General features: G+C 34.3%; 1 protein-coding gene and 1 long non-coding RNA gene across 2 annotated transcripts in view; one reads left to right on the top strand and one right to left on the bottom strand.

Annotated features, from left to right (window-relative positions):
- LOC105750377 (cytochrome c oxidase assembly protein COX16 homolog, mitochondrial) overlaps nt 1-19601 on the top strand; it is a 110828-nt gene that overhangs the window by 90546 nt on the left and 681 nt on the right. The window lies entirely within an intron of this gene.
- LOC116421582 lies at nt 5766-9987 on the bottom strand. The gene is made up of 3 exons (XR_004232011.1): nt 9772-9987; nt 6482-6695; nt 5766-5891 (listed from the first exon to the last, which is right to left on the bottom strand). It is a non-coding gene; the product is annotated as an uncharacterized LOC116421582 (long non-coding RNA).

The following is a 19601-nucleotide window of genomic DNA, read 5'->3' as shown; positions in this document are numbered from 1 at the left end:
CTGTTCCATCCCTATATTTTTGCCCCTGTGGTTATCTCCACCCGAAGTATTGTTTTGTTCTCTTCTTTCCACCTCTCTAAAATCTTTCAAGCCTTAGATCAAACCCAGCTTCTGAATAAAATATTGGCTAGGTAACTCCTCACCACAGTTAACTGTTCTTTTAAAAATTATTCTTGTATGATTTGGCAATTATATTACTATTAATTTAATTATCAATAATTAACAAATTGCCTTTTTTCTTTAATTATCCTGTTTCATTCAATATCAGACTGTTTAACATCCTAATGTATTGCCTTGTTTTTGTGTTATCTCAGACATTTGTTTTGTCTCAATTATGAGGTTTTTATAAGCTAGGGCCTTCTTTCATACTAATTTGGTATCTTCATAGCATCTTATACAGTGCTATCTACATATTTGGCATTCAATAATTGATTAATTGATAGAAGACCAGATTTGTGGTAAGAAGATCTGAGTTTTAATCTCCCCTTCTACTACTTACTAGCCACTTTGACAATTTCCTAATTGAGTTCAAGGTCCTTTTCTATACTTAGCCCTATTAGTAATAGAGATCTAAAAATTCAATTCAACAAACACATTCGAACTTTGAAATTATATTCAGCTTTCACTTTTTAGTTGTGTCTTTTGATTATCCTTTCTTTTTCTTCCTTCTCTGTCTTATTTGATAGATTTGATGACCACAAATGCATCTCATAGGTGATTTCTCTGTCTCCAGAAAGGAAGCCTGCCTAATATTTCTTTATAGCCTGTCTTTTAAAGAGATCTTAAATCAAATATCATCAAATACTAAATTTTGGGAGTCTAAAATTAAGATCCAACACCATTTTCTAATCTTTAATACTCTTCAAAACAGTTAAGAATTAGGCCATTTTATAAATCATATGGAGTTGTGGTTAGGAGTTGTACAATACTGTACGAGTTAAGAACCTGAGTTTTAAATTTATCTCCATCAATTCTGAGGCTTTCAGCAAGACATTTTTTTCTTTGTAACATGAGAATGGGATGAAAGGGATGCTAGAGGGTTTTTTTTCCCCCTTGTAGAATATACCACCACATGAACAAGGATTGTTTTTTTTTTTAAATTTTTAATAGCTTTTTATTTACAAGTTATATGCATGGGTAATTTTACAACATTGACAATTACCAAACCTTTTGTTCCAATTTTTCCCCTCCTTCCTTCCACCCCCTCCCTTAGATGGCAGGATGACCAATACATGTTAAATATGTTAAAGTATAAATTAAATACAAAATATGTATACATGTCCAAATTGTTATTTTGCTGTCCAAAAAGAATCGGACTCTGAAATATTGTACAATTAGCCTGTGAAGGAAATAAAAAATGCAGGCAGGCAAAAATATAGGGATTGGGAATTCAATGTAATGGTTCTTAGTCATCTCCCAGAGTTCTTTCACTGGGTTTAGCTGGTTCAGTTCATTACTAATCCATTGGAACTGATTTAGTTCATTTCATTGCTGAGGATGGCCACGTCCATCAGAATTGGTCATCATATATATTGTTGTTGAAGTATATAATGATCTCCTGGTTCTGCTCATTTCACTCAGTATCAGTTCGTGTAAGTCTCTCCAGGCCTTTCTGAAATCATCCTGTTGGTCATTTCTTACCAAATAATAATATTCCATAATATTCATATACCACAATTTGTTCAGCCATTCTCCAACTGATGGACATCCATTCACTTTCCAGTTTCTAGCCACTACAAACAAGGCTGCCACAAACATTCTTGCACATATAGGTCCCTTTCCCTTCTTTAAGATCTCTTTGGGATATAAGCCCCGTAATAACACTGCTGGATCAAAGGTATGCACAGTTGGATAACTTTTTGAGCATAGTTCCAAATTGCTCTCCAGAATGGCTGGGTGTATTCACAATTCCACCAACAGTGTATTAGTGTCCCTGTTTTCCCACATCCCCTCCAACATTCCGCATTGTCTTTCCCTGTCATTCTAGCCAATCTGTCAGGTGTGTAGTGGTGTCTCAGAGTTGTCTTAATTTACATTTCTCTGATTAATAATGACTTGGATCATCTTTTCATATAGTTAGAAATAGTTTCAATTTCTTCATTTGAGAATTGTCTTGAACAAGGGTTCTTAATCTAGGATCCATGAACTTGTCTTTTGTTTTGTTTTATTTTTACATTTTGGTAACTATATGTCAATGTAATTATTATTTTTTTTGTAATCTTGTGTATTCTATTGTTTGAAAACCTTATTTTGAAATGGGGTTCATAATTTTTAACCAGATTGCCAGAAGAGTCTGTATACATCCTGTCCTAATTTCCTGGGGAAGTGGTTGGACCAAATTATATTTAGCATCTAGAAGAAAAGAAAATGAACTGGTTGTTAAAAGTACAGTAAATATATTGCCCTCAGATTTTCTAATAGAATCTTCCCTTAGTTGGTATTTTTCTCTGTTATTTGTTTTATGACCTGGTATTTTCCCTCCCGTAAGTACATGAAAAAAAAAGGTTCTCAGGGGCAGCTAAGTGGTGCAGAAGGTAGAGCACCAGCCCTGAAGACAGAAGGACCTGAGTTCAAATCTGGTCTCAGACACGTAATACTTCCTGGCTGTGTGATCCTGGGCAAGTCATTTAACCCCGATTGCCTTAGCAAAAAAAAAAAGAAAAAAGAAAAGGAAGGAAAGAAAGAAAAAAAGAAAGAAAAAGAAAGATTCTCACAGGATGATAGCACTGGAAAGATCCTCAGAGGCCATTTAGTCTATAGATGTCAAATACACTTCCCTGTGTGGCCTGAACCAGATGAAAATTTAATTGAGAAGTATTTAACAAAATAAAGAAAAATGCAATAGAACATAGATAATGTTAATATGCAGTTTTCTTTATCTTCTTTAAAATTTTTTTATGATAGCTTTTTAATTTTCAAAATACCTACAGTACAAAGATAGTTTTCAGCTTTCACCATTGCAAAACCTCGTGTTCCAAATTTTTCTCCCTCCACTATACAAGTAATCCAATATAGGTTAAATATGTACAATTCTTCTAAATACATTTCTTTTTTTTTAATTATAATTTTTTATTGACAGAACATATGTATGGGTAATTTTTTACAACTTATCCCTTGCACTCACTTCTGTTCCGAACTTTTCCCTTCCCTCCCTCCATCCCCTTCCTCCTGCCCATGGCAGGCAGTCTTATACATGTTAAATATGTTATAGTATATCCTAGTATCTAGGATACAATATATGTGTGCAGAACTGAACAGTTCTCTTGTTGCATAAGAAGAATTGGATTCAGAAGGTAAAAATAACCCGGGAAGAAAAACAAAAATGCAAGTAGTCCACACTCATTTCCCAGTGTTCCTTCTCTGGTTGTAGCTGATTCTGTCCATCACTGATCAGTTGGAACTGAATTGGATCTTTTCTTTGTTGAAGAAATCCACTTCCATCAGAATACATCTTCATACAGTATCGTTTTTGAAGTGTATAATGATCTCCTGGTTTTGCTCATTTCACTTAGCATCAGTTCATGTAAGTCTTTCCAAGCCTCTCTGTATTCATCCTGCTGGTCATTTCTTATAGGACAATAATATTCCATAACATTCATATACCACAATTTACCCAACCATTCTCCAGTTGATGGGCATCCATTCATTTTCCAGTTTCTAGTTACCACAATTAGGGCTGTCACAAACATTTTGGCACATATAGGGCCCTTTCCTTTCTTTAAGATCTCTTTGGTATGGTATAAGCCCAGGAATAGTACTGCTGGATCAAAGGATATGCACAATTTGATAACTTTTTGGGCATAATTCCAGATCGCTCTCCAGAATGGTTGGATTCATTCACAACTCCACCAACAATGTATCAGTGTCCCAGTTTTCCTGCATCCCCTCCAACATTCATTATTATTTTTTCCTGTCATCTTAGCCAATCTGACCACTGTGTAGTGGTATGTTAGAGTTGTCTTAATTTTGCATTTCTCTGATCAATGGTGATTTGGAACACCCTTTCAAATGAGTAGAAATAGTTTCAATTTCATCATCTGAAAATTGTTCATATCCTTTGACCATTTATCAATTGGAGAATGGTTTGATTCCTTATAAATTGGAGTCAATTCTCTATATATTTTGGAAATGAGGCCTTTATTAGAACTTTTAACTGTAAAATTTTTTTTGCCAGTTTGTTGCTTCCCTTCTAATTTTGTTTGCATTAGTTTTGTTTGTACAAAGGTTTTTAAATTTGATGTAATCAAAATTTTCTATTTTGTGATCAATAGTGATCTCTAGTTCTTCTTTGGTCACAAATTCCTTCCTCCTCCACAAGTCTGAGAGGTAAACTATGCTATGTTTCTCTAATTTATTTATGATCTCGTTCTTTATGCCTAAGTCATGGACCATTTTGATCTTATCTTGGTATATTGTGTTAAGTGTGGGTCCATGCCTAATTTCTGCCATACTAATTTCCATTTTTCCCAGCAGTTTTGTCAAATAATGAATTCTTATCCCAAAAGTTGAGATCTTTGGGTTTGTCAAACACTAGATTGCTATAGTTATTGATTATTTTGTCCTGTGAACCTAATGTATTCCACTGATCAACTAATCTATTTCTTAGCCAATACCAAATGGTTTTGGTGATGGCTGCTTTATAATATAATTTTAGATCAGGTACAGCTAGGCCACCTTCATTTGATTTTTTTTTCATTAATTCCCTTGAGATTCTCGACCTTTTGTTCTTCCATATGAATGTTGTTATTATTTTTTATAGATATTAAAATAGTTTCTTAGGAGTCTTGGGAGTATAGCATTAAATAAATAGATTAGTTTAGGGAGTATTATCATCTTTATTATATTCTTTCGGCCTATCCAAGAGCACTTAATATTTTTCCAATTATTTAAGTCTGACTTTATTTGTGTGGAAAGTTTTTTATAATTTTGCTCATATAATTCCTGACTTTCCTTTGGTAGATTCCCAAATATTTTATGCTATTGACAGTTATTTTAAATGGAATTTCTCTTTGTATCTTTTGCTGTTGGATTTTGTTGGTGATGTATAAAAAATGCTGAGGATTTATGTGGATTTATTTTGTATCTTGCAACTTTGCTAAAGTTGTGAATTATTTCTAATAGCTTTTTAGTAGAATCTCTGGGGTTCTCAAAGTATACCATCATATCATCTGTAAAGAATGATAATTTTCTTTTCTCATTACCTATTCTAATTTCTTTAATCTCTTTCTTAACTGTTATTGCCTAGGGTAGTGTTTTTAATATAGTATTGAATAATAATGGTGATAGTGGGCAATTCTAAACACATTTCTACATTTATCATACTGCTCAAGAAAAATCAGATCAAAAAGGGAAAAAATGAGAAAGAATAAAAACAAGCAAACAAATGAACAAACAACAGCAACAACAACAAAAGGTGAAAATATTATGCTTTGATCAGTCTCTATAGTTATCTCTCTGAATGTGGATGGCTCTTTCCATCACAAGTCTATTGGAATTTCCTTGAATACCTCTTTGTTGAAAAGAGCCAAGTTCATCCATCACTGTTGATTATCACATAATCTTCTTGTTACTATATATAATGTTCTCTTGGTTTTGCTCACTTCACTTAACATTCAGTTATATTAGTCTCTTCAGGCTTTTTCTAAAATCAGCTTGTTCATCATTTTGTATAAAACAAAAATATTCCATTACAATCTTATACCTAATTTATTCAGCCATTCCCCAACTGAGGGGCATCCACTCAGTTTCCAGTTCCTTCCTACTACAAAAAGGGCTTAATATGCAGTTTTCTAAATCATTTTGTGACTCAGAGGCAACCTTTTGTAGAGTTTAATGGTCTCTTTTCTACTTGAGTTTGATATCCCTTCATTCTTCAGATGTGGAAACTAGGCCTATGGAGATGAAATGACAGAAGTCATACAATAATTAGTGACAGAACCAGAATTAAAACTAGAACATAGATCTCCTAACTGCCCTTTTTATTATACCATGCTCTTTTTTTTTTTTTAACTCTTCCTTCCAATGCTATATTAACAGACTTTCTCCCAGACTTTTTTTTTTTTTTTTTTTTTTTTTTTTTTGCTGCCCACTTTTTTAGTTTTATTACAAGGATCTCATGTTTTCCTCTACTGTTTTGTAAAAGTAAGACATGGTGTTAGGTTTTTAATTTCTCTCTCAAAAGTAAAAAAGTGAAAGTACCTATTCTTACTACTGCTGTCCAGGACCAAAAGAGGAAGTGGAAGGTGAGCCAGTATGGAGGGGAGGAATGATCCCCTGGCGTTTGTCTTTTAAAAACTAATCAGGGCAAAACCTTTTGGGAGTTTTAGACTATTTGAACTTCAGCCATAAACAAGATTCATTGATCTAGAGCTCTTTTAAGTACAACTTCAACTCGGGACCAAAATACAAGTGGGCTGTTTTGCCTTTTAATCTATTGGCCAGGGCATTAACTATTAATGAAATAAATGCTTTTCTTCTTTACCTTTTTATCACACCAGGATGTCCCAGCAATATTGAGTTGGGAAAGGAAGTAGGTTGCTATATCTTCATGCATTGGGGTTTGGAGTGGGCATTTTCATTTGCAAGATTTTATAGCAGAGAGAATCCTAGACTTGGAAAATGGATGATCATAGTTCCGTTTCCTACTCCTGGATTTTCTAGCCAAGTCGTTCTCTGCTGACCCTCAGTTTCTTCATCTGTAAAATGGGAATAATAATAATAATAGCACATCATTCTTGGAGTTGTTATAAGGATTAAATTAGTTACATATATATATATATATATATATATATATATATATATATATATAGTAAGTGCTATATACAGATATCAGCTGGGAATAGTAATAATATTTGTATAAATTTGTATAGTGCTTCACATTTTAAAAAACCATATACATTAACCTCATCCTAGCATAGGAGACCCTATGAGGTAGATAAAACTCTCAGATTCTTTGCCATACTAAGATTCTATAGCTCTTTGATTTGCTTTTAGCCCTAAATGAATCACAGTGGTTTAGCACATCACAGATAGCCAAAGATATTTTCCTGTTTAGCTAAAGGCTTATCCAAATTTTCTGGCAAGCATCATTCTCACTGCAGATGGGTTAACTTATCAGCATATGTAAGCTTTACTTTCAGAACATCAAGCAGAATTAAAGGCTAAATAAAGAAGATAACCCTGGGTTTTTGGCTTAGACGATAACCCTAGGTGTTTCTATTTCTTGATGCTTAGAAGAATCCCATTTGTTGGTAAAAGTAACAATAATAGCAAGAGCATTGCTTCTAGCTGCTCTTCTCCCATCTCAGTAGAACATTTTTTACTAACAACCCAGCATGGAGAATGCAAGGTAACATTCTGTTATAAAGATGCTGCATGCTGTATTTTACTTTGCTCTAAGTTTTCTCCATAGCACAAGCAAAAAAGTGAAAATTAACTTAGTTCTTGATACATTTCATTGCTGAAAGAATTGGAGTCACTGTGGAGTTGAGTACTGCCAAGCTCAGTTACTATGATGGGTAAAAACTGTATGGTTTGGACTTAAGATTGAATTGTATGTCCAGTTGGATGTGGAAAAATATGTTATTAAAGCAAGGATAAGGAAAGCTGTCTGGAAGAGAGCTACCATCAAGGATCGGCTTATATCACTTTAAGCAAACTAATATTGGGCACTTAAGAGGGCCATCAGGAATGAATTAAATCAATGTTTTTTGCCTTCTAGAGGTTTTAGAAATCACTGATTAATTTATGTCCTTAATATAGGTTAGTAGTATAGGACAGTCCTGGGCAATAGGTGCCACTTGTACATCTTATTTTTAGTTGACAGACTGAAAAGCCACAGTCAGAGGAATAAAGGAAAATACCCAAAGACACATACAAACTAAGAATGGCATCTGTTTTTAGCAGCAAAAAAGATGACATTATGGCTATTAGGAGGCATTTTCCCCTTATTTTATCAAGCTGGAATCTAAGAATGAGCTATATACCTCTCAAAGCCAAAAGACCCCAAAAGGACTAAAATTCTCTCTTTTGGAGGGTGTGTGTGTGTGTGTGTGTGTGTGTGTGTGTGTGTGTGTGTGTGTTTAAGCTATTTCCCAATGGAAAGATATGTGAAGGAATGCCATCTCCTAAGTAGACTTGGAAGGCTGGCTCATAAATTGCACACATATAAACAGAAGCTATATATCCAAAAACACAATGATGCTAGAGGTAAAAGAAAAGTTGTCTTTTGTGGGCTGGTTAATTATGACATCTCTTTCAAGCCAAGATTATTTTGGGTTTATGGTGTTGATGATACTTCAGAGAGTGGAAATCTTGGGCCCAAATTCTGTAAATATTTTCCTAGCAATAAGAAACCTTATTTTTCAACTCTACAAAGAAGGCGAGGAAGCTTCATTGTTGGAAACCTTTGAATCAAAAATACAGAGAAACTGAAAAGTAAACCTGGAGGATAAACTGGAAAATTTAAATCGTATGATTTTTATGACTCCAACTTTCTATTGACATTGGATTCAAAGAAATGATTTTTGCATATATATTAATTCATTGGGGAAATATTTGAATATTTGCTGTGTGAGAAAATGTAAGAATTTCATTCAAATCAAATCTTTCTTCCTCCTTCGTCCCCTTGGCTTCCAGTGTTATTTATTTTTAGTTTTATTTTTCTTTGGTCTTTTCCAGACCATCTCTACCACACTGTCTACATACATCTTGTTTTATGGACATAGAAATCAGGATGAATAGGTAAAGGATTTGGTTAAAATTTCATAATGCTCTTGGTGGTTTAATATAAAATACATAAAATAGACATTTTATGACAGGCAAGTTGATATAGTGCATAAATAACTGGCCTTAGTGACAGAAAAACCTGGGTTCAGGTCCTGCCTTTGTAACCCTTAACTTCTTAATATCCCAGGTATTGGAGAGAATGTGCCAATCTGCATGTGTAATATTACTTTCTCCCTGGGAGTGCCCTGTACCAAATAAATCATAGTTCTAATGGGGAAAAATGATATTTCATATTAAAAAAACTAGAACACCATGACATCTCTCTAATCTTCACTTTCCCCATTTCTAAAATGCAGAAGGTATTGAACTGGATCATAAGATCCTACCTTTATACCTAGAGGAGATCTTTGAGACTAATGAATCATTTTACATATAAAATAACTGAGAGAGATAGTTTGCCCTGGGTCACACATTGTAAAGTGTCTGAGGTGAGATTTGAACCCAAGTGGATCAGAAGACTCTTATTCACTCCCTGATATTCTCCATGTCCTCTTCTAGTGTTGAAGTCCTGTGCTTTTGAAAAGTTTTTGTAAAAATTGTAATAGCAAAACTCTTGTATTGGGAAAACTGAAGTGAAGTGATTTTTATCTTTAAACTCAGGTAATTGATAATCAGATAGAATCTGATTTTTATAAATATATATTTTATAATATATTTTATATTATATAAATATAAATATAAAATATATTTTTATAAATATAAAGGGCTTTAGGTTGTCATGGTCCCAAACTTGTCTTCCATGTTACTTACAATTAAAGCCTAGAGATCATGATTTTTTCCTATTTCGTGATACATAAAATAAAGAATTGATATTACATATAGTTTAAACATAATGTCAATTCTCATTTGTTTGTGGAATTGTTAATTGGAGGAGGGGAGAATAGTGAGAATAAATAAAATGTTCTTAAACCTCATTTTAGCTATTAACTTCAGCCATCTTCTCCCATTTTCCTTTCTCCCCCACCTTCTGTCTTCTATACTCACAAATGTTGCTCAAGAGTTGCAGCAGATTTGATCTGTTTTGGCTGGTTGACCTTTTTTTTTCTTGACCCTGCTCCTTCTCTACTGAAGAATCTCAAAGGAGTCAGATGATTCATTATGGGAGTGGGATTATGGGAGAAATCATTTTAATGGGGAAAAAGAATCTTGGAGGTCATATCAACTAACCTCCTTATTTTAAAGATCCAGAAACTGAATGAATGAAGTAATAAAACGATTTTCTCAAAGACATATAATTAAGCTGGGTAGTAGGATACTACCTAGAATACAGGACTGCTGTCACGTTCCTAGTCAATAAACTCAGTAGCTCTCCCTTCAGAATCAAATGTAAAATCCTCTTTGGTGTTCAGAGCTCTTCATGACCTATTGTGGCATTTTAAAAGTTTGAAGCATAGTTTCTGCATAATTTTATTATTTTATTAGTAAAGTTAATATGTTTATTAATCGAAGTTAATCAATAGCTCTTTTGAATTTCAAAGACCCCTCATGGTAATATACTTACAGTTTATGCGCTCTTTAAAGAGTAAATAGATGTTCCTGAGGGTGATGATCAACTCTGATTATTTAACAATTAATGACAAAAATGAATATTACAGTGAGGGGCTGGGCTGTAAAACAATATTGGGCCTGGGACAGAAGACTTGAATCACTCAATTTTTGGTCACTAGGCCTGAGTAAATCTTTTGAAAAGATGAATTCTCACACTGATCTCTAGAAGAGGAAGTAGAAAAGGGAAAAAAAATCTTGGTCCCAATATTGTAATTAGTTATTAAATACAAGAATGAGATATAATTTCTCTCACTAGTCTCCTTCCCATTTTTGTAGGTTTTTTATTTCACTGAAATCTACCTCCCCACCCCCACACTCATCGATATAGTGACTCCAGTCTCTTTCTCTTCTTAGGATAAAACTCTCCATCTCTCAACTCTGAGCATTTTTACAGCTGTCCCTCATAGCTGAAATGCTCTCCTTCCTCATCTCTGTCTTCTGGCTTCCCTGACTTCCTTCAAGTCCTAACTAAAATCCTTCAAGTCCTAACTAATTCTGCTTACTTGTATCCCTTTGTTGATTATTTCTTATTTATCCTTTATAAACCTTGTTTATCTATTGTTTTCCTGTTGTCTCCCCCATCTGACTGTGAATTCCTTGAGAGCATGTCCATTCTTGCCTTTCTTTATACACTCAGCACTTAGCACAGTGCCTACTAATAGTAGGTGCTTAATAATACATAGGGATTGATGGATTCTGTGTCTAGTGTTTTTTCCTTTCAAGAAGTAAGAAGTCTAGTCTTCAAGCTGAGTAGTCAGTTGCTGATTCATTTAGACTACAAAATACAAAATCCTAATGACCAGATAGACCTTGAGGAAGAAATTGAGGCACACAGAACTCTGAGACTAATGAAAGTAGAGAGGCCATTCTAGACTAACTAATTTCCTTTTATTGACTCTTACATCATTGCTCCACTTCTTTAAGTAATTATCATGTTTCTAGACATAGATATAAATAGACTTTGCATTCCTAACCTTTGGGGATCCTAATTTTTGGTTTGATCTACCACATTATTTTTTTTTTTTTTACCAGATAGAGCTTATATTATTCCTCATTAATTCATTTGTTCTACAAGAATTAAATGTTGTAGGTGAAAGACGAAATAACTGAAGAAACAAAGATTTGAACTAAAGTACATATTGATTTATTAAGCAGTTTATGACAGTTGCTCACAAACAAGAATCAGGCCTCCTCAAATTCAGTGCTAGACCCTAAATACAAGCAGAAACAGATTTCCATTTATTAAAAGCAATTGATCAAATAAGACCAATTAATTAAAAGAGAATAATGAAGATCATTATTATTAGATATATTTATTATATACCTAATTATTATATATATATATACATATATATCGTGTGTGTGTGTATGTATATATATATATATATATATTAGGTATAATTAGGTAATATGATTTCTAATTGGAGGAAAGTTTGGGGACTTTCCAAGTTGGGAGGAGGGAAGCAAACAGGTACAGTTCCCTGAAATCAGATAAGAGGTGTCCCACTCCCCCAAGTGTCTGTAAACAATCAAAGGAACATAGAAACAATAACTGATTAATCAGTACAGGACCAGTTTTTACATAAAACACATGAGTTGATTGAGATGTGTAATTGTGAGAAGAAAAAAAAAAAAACTCCTTGCATCAGTCTTTGGATCTAATTGGGTTTCTGGTAAGCATAACCTAGGTCCTTCGTTAAGGGCCTGTAAGCATCAGGTAGAGGTGGTCCAGCTTCCCAGCCACATAGGGCTAAATTTAAACAGTGAAGTAAAATTTTCTCCTAATTCCCACAGTTAAATACAGTTTTCTCATAAGACAGAAATTAAAGCAGACCCATAACTGAATAAAAAAAAAAAAGTGACTTAGCTCCAGCGTTGAGTCACAAGATGGAGTTAGTATGGTTTGCCCAATTCCCACTACCACTTGTTGTTCTAATGTCCTCGTGTAGTATAGACCTTAGCACTCATAGACCTTCTCTAAACCAACCAGCAAAAGTACTTCAGGTGGAGATGCTCAAGGCATCTTTTTGTACTTCACACATAGTAACTACTTCATAAATATTTGTTAAATGAATGAATGAATGATATGCTTTTAAAGTTATTTCTGTAAATTGAGCTCCAGAAAAGAGAAAGCTGCTCTTCAGTCTGGCTCTGCAAAGCTGTGTGAAGCATATTCTCTCTGACAGAGCATTTCCAGATATGTGCTCCTATCTTGAAATGAAAATCTTCTGTCCTATATTTTGAATTTTCCTTCCCATCAATATTTCAAGTCCTTGTCAACTCAGATATACAAGAAGAACACAAAAGGACAAAAAAAAGAAATGCTTTTGGTTGGAAAATAACTCACTTCATTATCCTTTTTGCCGCTCTGGCCATTCTTAGGCTTGTGGATTTAGAACTGGAAAGTCATCTAAGAGTCAAACCTTCAAAAAAAAAAAATAAAAGGGCAAAATCAGGTAAGCTAAGGGAAAGCAAGCCATTGATGAAGGGGTAGTTAGCAATATTAGATATTGCAGAAAGACCAATCAATACAAGGGCTAAGACTAGATCTTTAGTTTTACCAATTAAGAAATTACTGGGGCCCATGAAAAGATCATTTTCAACACAAGTGGGAGGCCATGGGAGGATGAAGATAATATAGATACAAGTGAAAAAGAGAATTTAATGAAAAATGATTTTTCTCCGACAAGAAAATCATAAATCATAAATATTATTTGAAATATTGGCTTTAAATTTTGAACATTATAGTACATGTTGTACTTTTTGTTTTTCATTTGGCTTAAGAGTTTTCTAGAGTGTTTCAATATGTACCATACTTAATAAAAACTGTGAGATACTGGTAAAAAAACAAAAAAGAGTCAAACCCTTTTATTTTATAGTAGAAGAAAACTGAGGTCCAGAAATGATAAGTCATTTGTCTAAAGTTACATAGGAAGTAAAATTGGAAAGCCAGAATTTGAACTCAGGTCTTTGATTTATTTCAGTAGTTTTGTTATTTTATTAATGTTGATATACCTTCCAGATATAGATCACAGCCACCCTATATTTTATCCCATATGATTCTTGTGCAAATTCTCCTGTACAGCTTCCACAGCTGTACATCATGCCAGAGGACTTCTAGATCTTTTTAAATAACAAGCAATTGTTCATTTTTTATTCTTTCCTCTGACTACTAGTGGTCCTTCTCTCTTCCAATCATACATTTCCTTAATACCATTCCTTATTCATTTCTTACATGGGGGCTCTCTTTGGAGATTGTTGTAGTCTTATACTCACCAAACTATCTCGATTTTCTCTATGGAATACCTACAACTTTGATTTTTCATAAGTTGGGGTATTCTAAGATTTACAACCATATAGCATCACTAGGAGAGCACTACTGGTGACAACAAAGATGGGGTGATTTAATCATCATGAACTTAGAAATGTACTACCCTTATTGGAGAATGGGGATTGTTTTATTCTTATAATTTATATCTCCAGCACCTGGCATTGTGCCTTAGTGAATGCTTGTTGATTAATTCAAGAGTTGTTCTGGTCCAAGCCAACCTGGGGAGTCTTGCCTGGTTAGCTTGGTTAGTCTACAGATTGATGGACAGTTAGTCACTGGGCCTAAACTGAAAGCCTTCCAAGCTTGATAGAGTCTATTTAGGCACTGACATAGCCTTCAGGAACCAAAGGTTCCTCCATGCCATGATCTTAGAATAAGACTTTAAAGGAAATACTTAGTAAAGCTAATTAAGTATTTGTGCTTAGCATTAAACTAATTATGACAACTTGCAGACAAAAGCAGAGCAAAGATTCTTCTATAGCAACAAAGAGATGCTTAGGGCCTTGGGTTTCATCTAGGCACTTCCGTTTCTCATCTCCCAATTTCTTTCGTGAGGGACTTATCCATTCTGGTCATTTCCCTGTTTCCTGGCTATTGTCAGTACCATTTCCTGATCCCTTTTGTCAGTGAGGTATAGAAAAGAAGAGTCTCTTGAGTTCTTAATCATTGGTTATTATATAATCCTTTGGCAACAGTGTGTGAAGCCCATGGATCCCTTTTCAAAGTAATGCTTTTAAATAATTAAGATAAAAACAAATAGGATTACAAAAGAAACCAATGGTATTATAATAAAGGCACTTATATATATATATATATATATATATATATTTAAAAACAATTTATGGATCTAGATAAAGAACTCCTCTTTTAAGACAACTATTGATTTTCTTCTCTCCTACCTCTGCCCATCAGTAATGGTGCTCTAGCAAAAGATAAAGCAGAAAGCACATCAGCAGCTTGTTCTAGCTGTTGTTCATCTGTATTTGCTTTCAACAAAGATTCCAACCAAGAACTGTTCATTGTTATTCTAACTAATTTAGTTAAGGAAAAGACAGAAATATAAATACTGTATTTGCACTGTCCATTTATTTGTATGAGTTGTAAGAGAGTTTTTCATTTCTTGCGGTGAAATTTGGAAAATGATTCTAAACCTCTCAGCACAAAGGTGACTTTTGTATGGTTCTTTCCACACCAGTATCAGCTTACTGTTCAGTGCCTTTTCAACTAAAACTTATTTCAGACTCCACACTTTTTTTTTTCTCCAACATGGGAGAAAGATACACTGAAAAAGTCTAAAGAAACTCAAATAATTCAAATGGTTAGTGATGGTCCTCTGTTGCTAATGATTTTTTTGACCAATTACTATAAAGAGGTGCATTTCTTTCTTCTTTAAGGATAGAGGAACAAAACATGCAGCAGCACAAGATATATTTATTGGGGACAGATCTAATAGTTTAATTCTGTAAAGTGCTAAGCTTTTTTCATGGTTATCTCCCATTTTGAGTTAGGTGTACCATTCTGACTCTGGCTATTGATGATGGCTAAACTTTCTTTGTTATTTTCCTTTTCTTGTTATTTCATCTACCTTCTGGTGGAAGAAAAGTTCAGCTTAATCAGAATCACAGAATCAGAAAATTTGGGAGATGGGAGGGATTTCAGCAGCTGTTTAAGCCAAGTCATACAAGCCCATCATAACATACCTACTAAGTGCTTATCCCACCTTTACTTAAAGACCTTCAAAGAAGAGAGCTCTACCATTTCTCAAGACAAGACATTCTACTTTTGGACAGATCTGATTGTGAGGACTTTTTTTTCCCTTGACATCCAACCTAAATTAGCCATTTTGTTATTTCCACTCCTTGTTCCTGGTTCTGCCACAAGGACAAACAGAACAAGCCTAATCTCTCCTCCAAATGACATTTTTAAAAATCTTTGAATACAGCTCTCATTTTCTCAGAAGTCTTTTTTTTCTCTTAAGTTAAAGATGCTCAGTTCTATTAACCAATCTTCATATGCCATGAACTCAAAGCTATTTGTCATTCTGGTTGTCTCTCTTTGGACAGTCTCTGGCTAATCAATGTCCTTCTTAATCATGGTGCCCAGAATCCAACATAATATTCTGTATGAGGTCAGACAAAGACTGAGTACAGAGGAATTATCACTTCCTTATTGGAAGCTACCTTTTCCTAATGCATTTCAAAGTAAGATTGCTTTCACTTTTTTTTCTTTCTTTTTGCTGTCACATCATGTTGCTGACTCCTATTGCACCTGCAGTCCATGTCCTTTTCAGAATAACTCCTTACCTAGCCATCCCTTCACTATTGTACTTTGTGGAGTTTAGGGTTTTTTTGTTTGTTTGTTTGTTTGTTTGTTTGTTTGTTTTTTGGTAACCAAATGTTAAGAATGTAATCTCATTGAATTCAGCTCAGTGCTCTAAAAAGCTTTGAGAATCTTTTTGGATTATGACTGTCTTTAATTGTACTAGCTGTCTCTCCTAGCAGTGTTTTTATACAAATCATTGATAAAAATGTTAGTATGGGTCCAGCAACTTGGGATGTCTACTAGACACCCTTTGCCATATTCATACTGGACCATTAATAATTATATTCTTTGAGTCTAGCCATCCAGCCAGTTCTGAATCCACCTAATTGCGTTATCATCTAATCCATATTTTTCTATTATGCTTTTCAAATTGGCAAAGATGATAAAAGATGGTAATAGTATTAGAGGAGTTGTAGAAAGACGGGCACACTGGTGCATTATGGGTGGAGCCATGAATTGGTCTGACCAGTCTGGAAAGCAATTTGGAATTATGTGAAGAAAGAACCCAGAGATTCTACTGCTGGCAAACACCCAACTCTGAGGATAAAATCCAAAGTTTTATGGCGTTTAATATTTTTCACAACCTTAAGGAAATCACTGACAAAAAGGAAAGTTCCTATATATACTAAAATAATTTGGCAACTCTTCTTGCGGTAGCAAATAACTAGAAACAAAGTACATGCTCATTAGTTAGGGAATGGATAAATAAGTTATGATACATGAATGTAGCATAATATTATTGTGATTTAAGAAATTATGGATGTGATGAATGCTGAGACATCAAAAGATCTATATGAACCGATGAGAAGTATAGGAAGCAGAACCAGCACGGAAATGTAAAGAACAGCAAAGCAGTTGAAACTGAGCGCAACAAATCATAATGACCAAGCTTGTTCTCAAAGAAAAGAAGAAAGAAAAAAATATTTCTCTCTCCTTTTGTGAAACATTGATGATTTGTGTTGCTGAACTTTCTGCCCTTTCAAAAAATTCCTTATTAGTAGTGGCTTTCTAGAAAAGCATGAGGAAGGAACACTTCAGTAGTAAATCTAGGTGAGGTTAAAGACAGAAAATAAACAAAAATTTATTTTAAAAAGAATTATGTAATCACACAACTGTTTTCCAGGTGTGTAAGTAGCATGGAAGCTTTACATACTATTAATTTCCAGCAACCTTCCTTTCCTAAATGATAACTGCACAAATATGTGGTAACTTACTTGTTTTAATGGATTGTTTCTCAGCGATTCTCAAAATACTTCCACTCTTTTTTCAAAAGACTGGAATGAATTACATTTCATCCTTTTTGTTCAGTAAGATAACTTAAGGGATTGTAACCTTTAGAATCATCATTTTGAAAGGGACCTTAGAGCTCTTCTAGTCCAAACTGCTTACTTTTACACCTGAGGAAACTGAAACCCAGGGAAGTTGTGCCCAAAGCATTAAGTTAATTAATAGTAGAGCCTGATGCTTAATGCTGCGCTTTTTTCTTACCATGCCTCCCAGGGTAGCTAGATTTACTTAGTTTCTAGAGGCCAATTTTATTGATGATGTCAGGAAGTCTTATAAAGGCAGTACAACAATTCTGAGCTTTTGCTGTTGTCATTTGCATTTTTCCCACATCTCATATATCTGAAGTAGTAATTTTGAAATAATTGAAAAAACTGAAAATTTTCAGATGTAGTACCTACATGGAGTTCTATTTAGTGGAAGCAAAGATTTACTTACTTCTATACTAATGACAGCTTGGAATGGGAAGGAGGCAGACCTAAACAGAGCAGCAGGACAAAGACACCCATCAGAAAATGTCATGTATGTGGGAAAGATCTTACTTAAGTAATTTATTTGGATAACAGTCCATCCTCTTTGCCCAGTTAAATAACCTATTCAGAATAGTACATGAATAAATATCTTTTAATATTTTCTGGCTTTTTATTTATGATGTTTTGTATATAATAGTAATTATGTTGCTATGTGGTAGTTGTTTGCTCTGTGTGTGTGTGTGTGTTGAGGTGGGGAGCCCTTACTGATTTCTCTCTGTCATTCTTAGAGTTCATCTCACCAAAGAATCATGGTGGTTCCTATTTTCTCAGATCACCAGGCAACCATCTTCTCTTGTTCTTCTCTGATACAAGAACAAGAAATTCTTCTCTATGTGGGGATTCAATAACTATGCCTGAAATAATTTCCCCTTGAACTGTCAGTGTGAATCACTGGCATTGTAGTTATCCACCATGTGTAACAACAGATCCGGTTTCCAGTCAGGCAAGACAAAGCAGTGATGGAATTATTATCATTAGTGAAATAATGCTTTATGGCTTTCTCTTTGCACACCTTGTCGCATTTGATCTTCACGGATGACCCTGTACAAGCTCTGTAATCCTGGAGAACAGTGGTACTTGCTGTTTCATCTCTTCTTGTAGGGAACTTTATTACATGCCGATGGGCAGCTACAACACCAGTTCTAAGACAACTGTCTGGCAAGGAGTCAGGCACTGGAGAAAGAAAATGCAAGATTTTCAGGCTGGGAAGGGCCTTAGAAAGTATTTGCCCATCATTTGTTCTTTGAGTAGGGAAAGGGAAAAGATATATTTGGAAAGTGTTATAAGAACAAAAATAATAAAAAAAAATGAGGCCAATTTCAACCCAGGTGGTGAAATTGAAACCCAAAGAAATTAAGAGGAATGCAGAAAGAACTGAAGATATTTACTGTAGAGAGGAGAATACTTAGGGAGAAATGATGCTTATCTTAAAATTTGAAATTCTGTCATCTTGTAGTGTATTCTACATAGCTTGGTGGAATAAAGCTTTACAAGTTATAGGGAAGTAGGGTTTCCTTCAAGGTAAAGAAGATCTTTTATTGCCCCAGAATAGAATAGATATTGAGTTCCCTAGTATCAGAAATGTTCTAACTCAAGCTGGGTACTAACTTTCAAGGATGTTGTAGAGGGGTGAGGAAATGGACAAGATGGCCTCCAAAGACTTTTTTTTTATTACTGAAGAGTTTGATTTCATAATAGTTAGTGTTCATATTTTGCTTAATATATCTGTAATATGTTAACATAATAACTTTAAGGTTTGAAAAGTACATTACAAATATCTCATTTTTCTCCTTAAAACAATCTGAGAGGTAGGTGCTTTTATTATTCCCTATTCTACAGAAGAGGAAATCAAGACAGAGATTAAGTGATTTGCCTAGTCATACAGCCAAGACAATAGTGTTCACTATGGAATTTCTAACTTAGAGTTGCAGAGCTGGAGCTAAAATCCAGATGTCTAAGTAGCATTAATTTTCTTCTGTTTCTCAGAGGGTATATTGTTAAAACTTTATCCTCTTTCTGCTCCATTTTTTCTTTCTCTTACTTCATCCTGCCATAAAGACTAAAGAGGCAAAATATGGACAGGTACATGATCAATCATGCTTCATAAAGGAGAAAGAAAGGAGAAGAAAAGAAACATTATTATTCTTTTTTCCTATCACCTCAAGCCCTGTGCTGATGAGCCACTTAGAATAAAGTAAAAGATAGGATAATTCAAACTAGTATGGATTAGGTCCAGATGTCAAAATTACTAAAAACTTTTGTTATTCTGCTAGAACATCTTTCCATGGAGAACAAGC

Source organism: Sarcophilus harrisii, chromosome 2 (genome assembly GCF_902635505.1).
Source record: "Sarcophilus harrisii chromosome 2, mSarHar1.11, whole genome shotgun sequence".
In the NCBI taxonomy this organism is placed as follows: Eukaryota; Metazoa; Chordata; class Mammalia; order Dasyuromorphia; family Dasyuridae; genus Sarcophilus; species Sarcophilus harrisii.
Note: the sequence above shows the minus strand (reverse complement) of the source record. Positions and strands in the feature narration are given on the sequence as shown.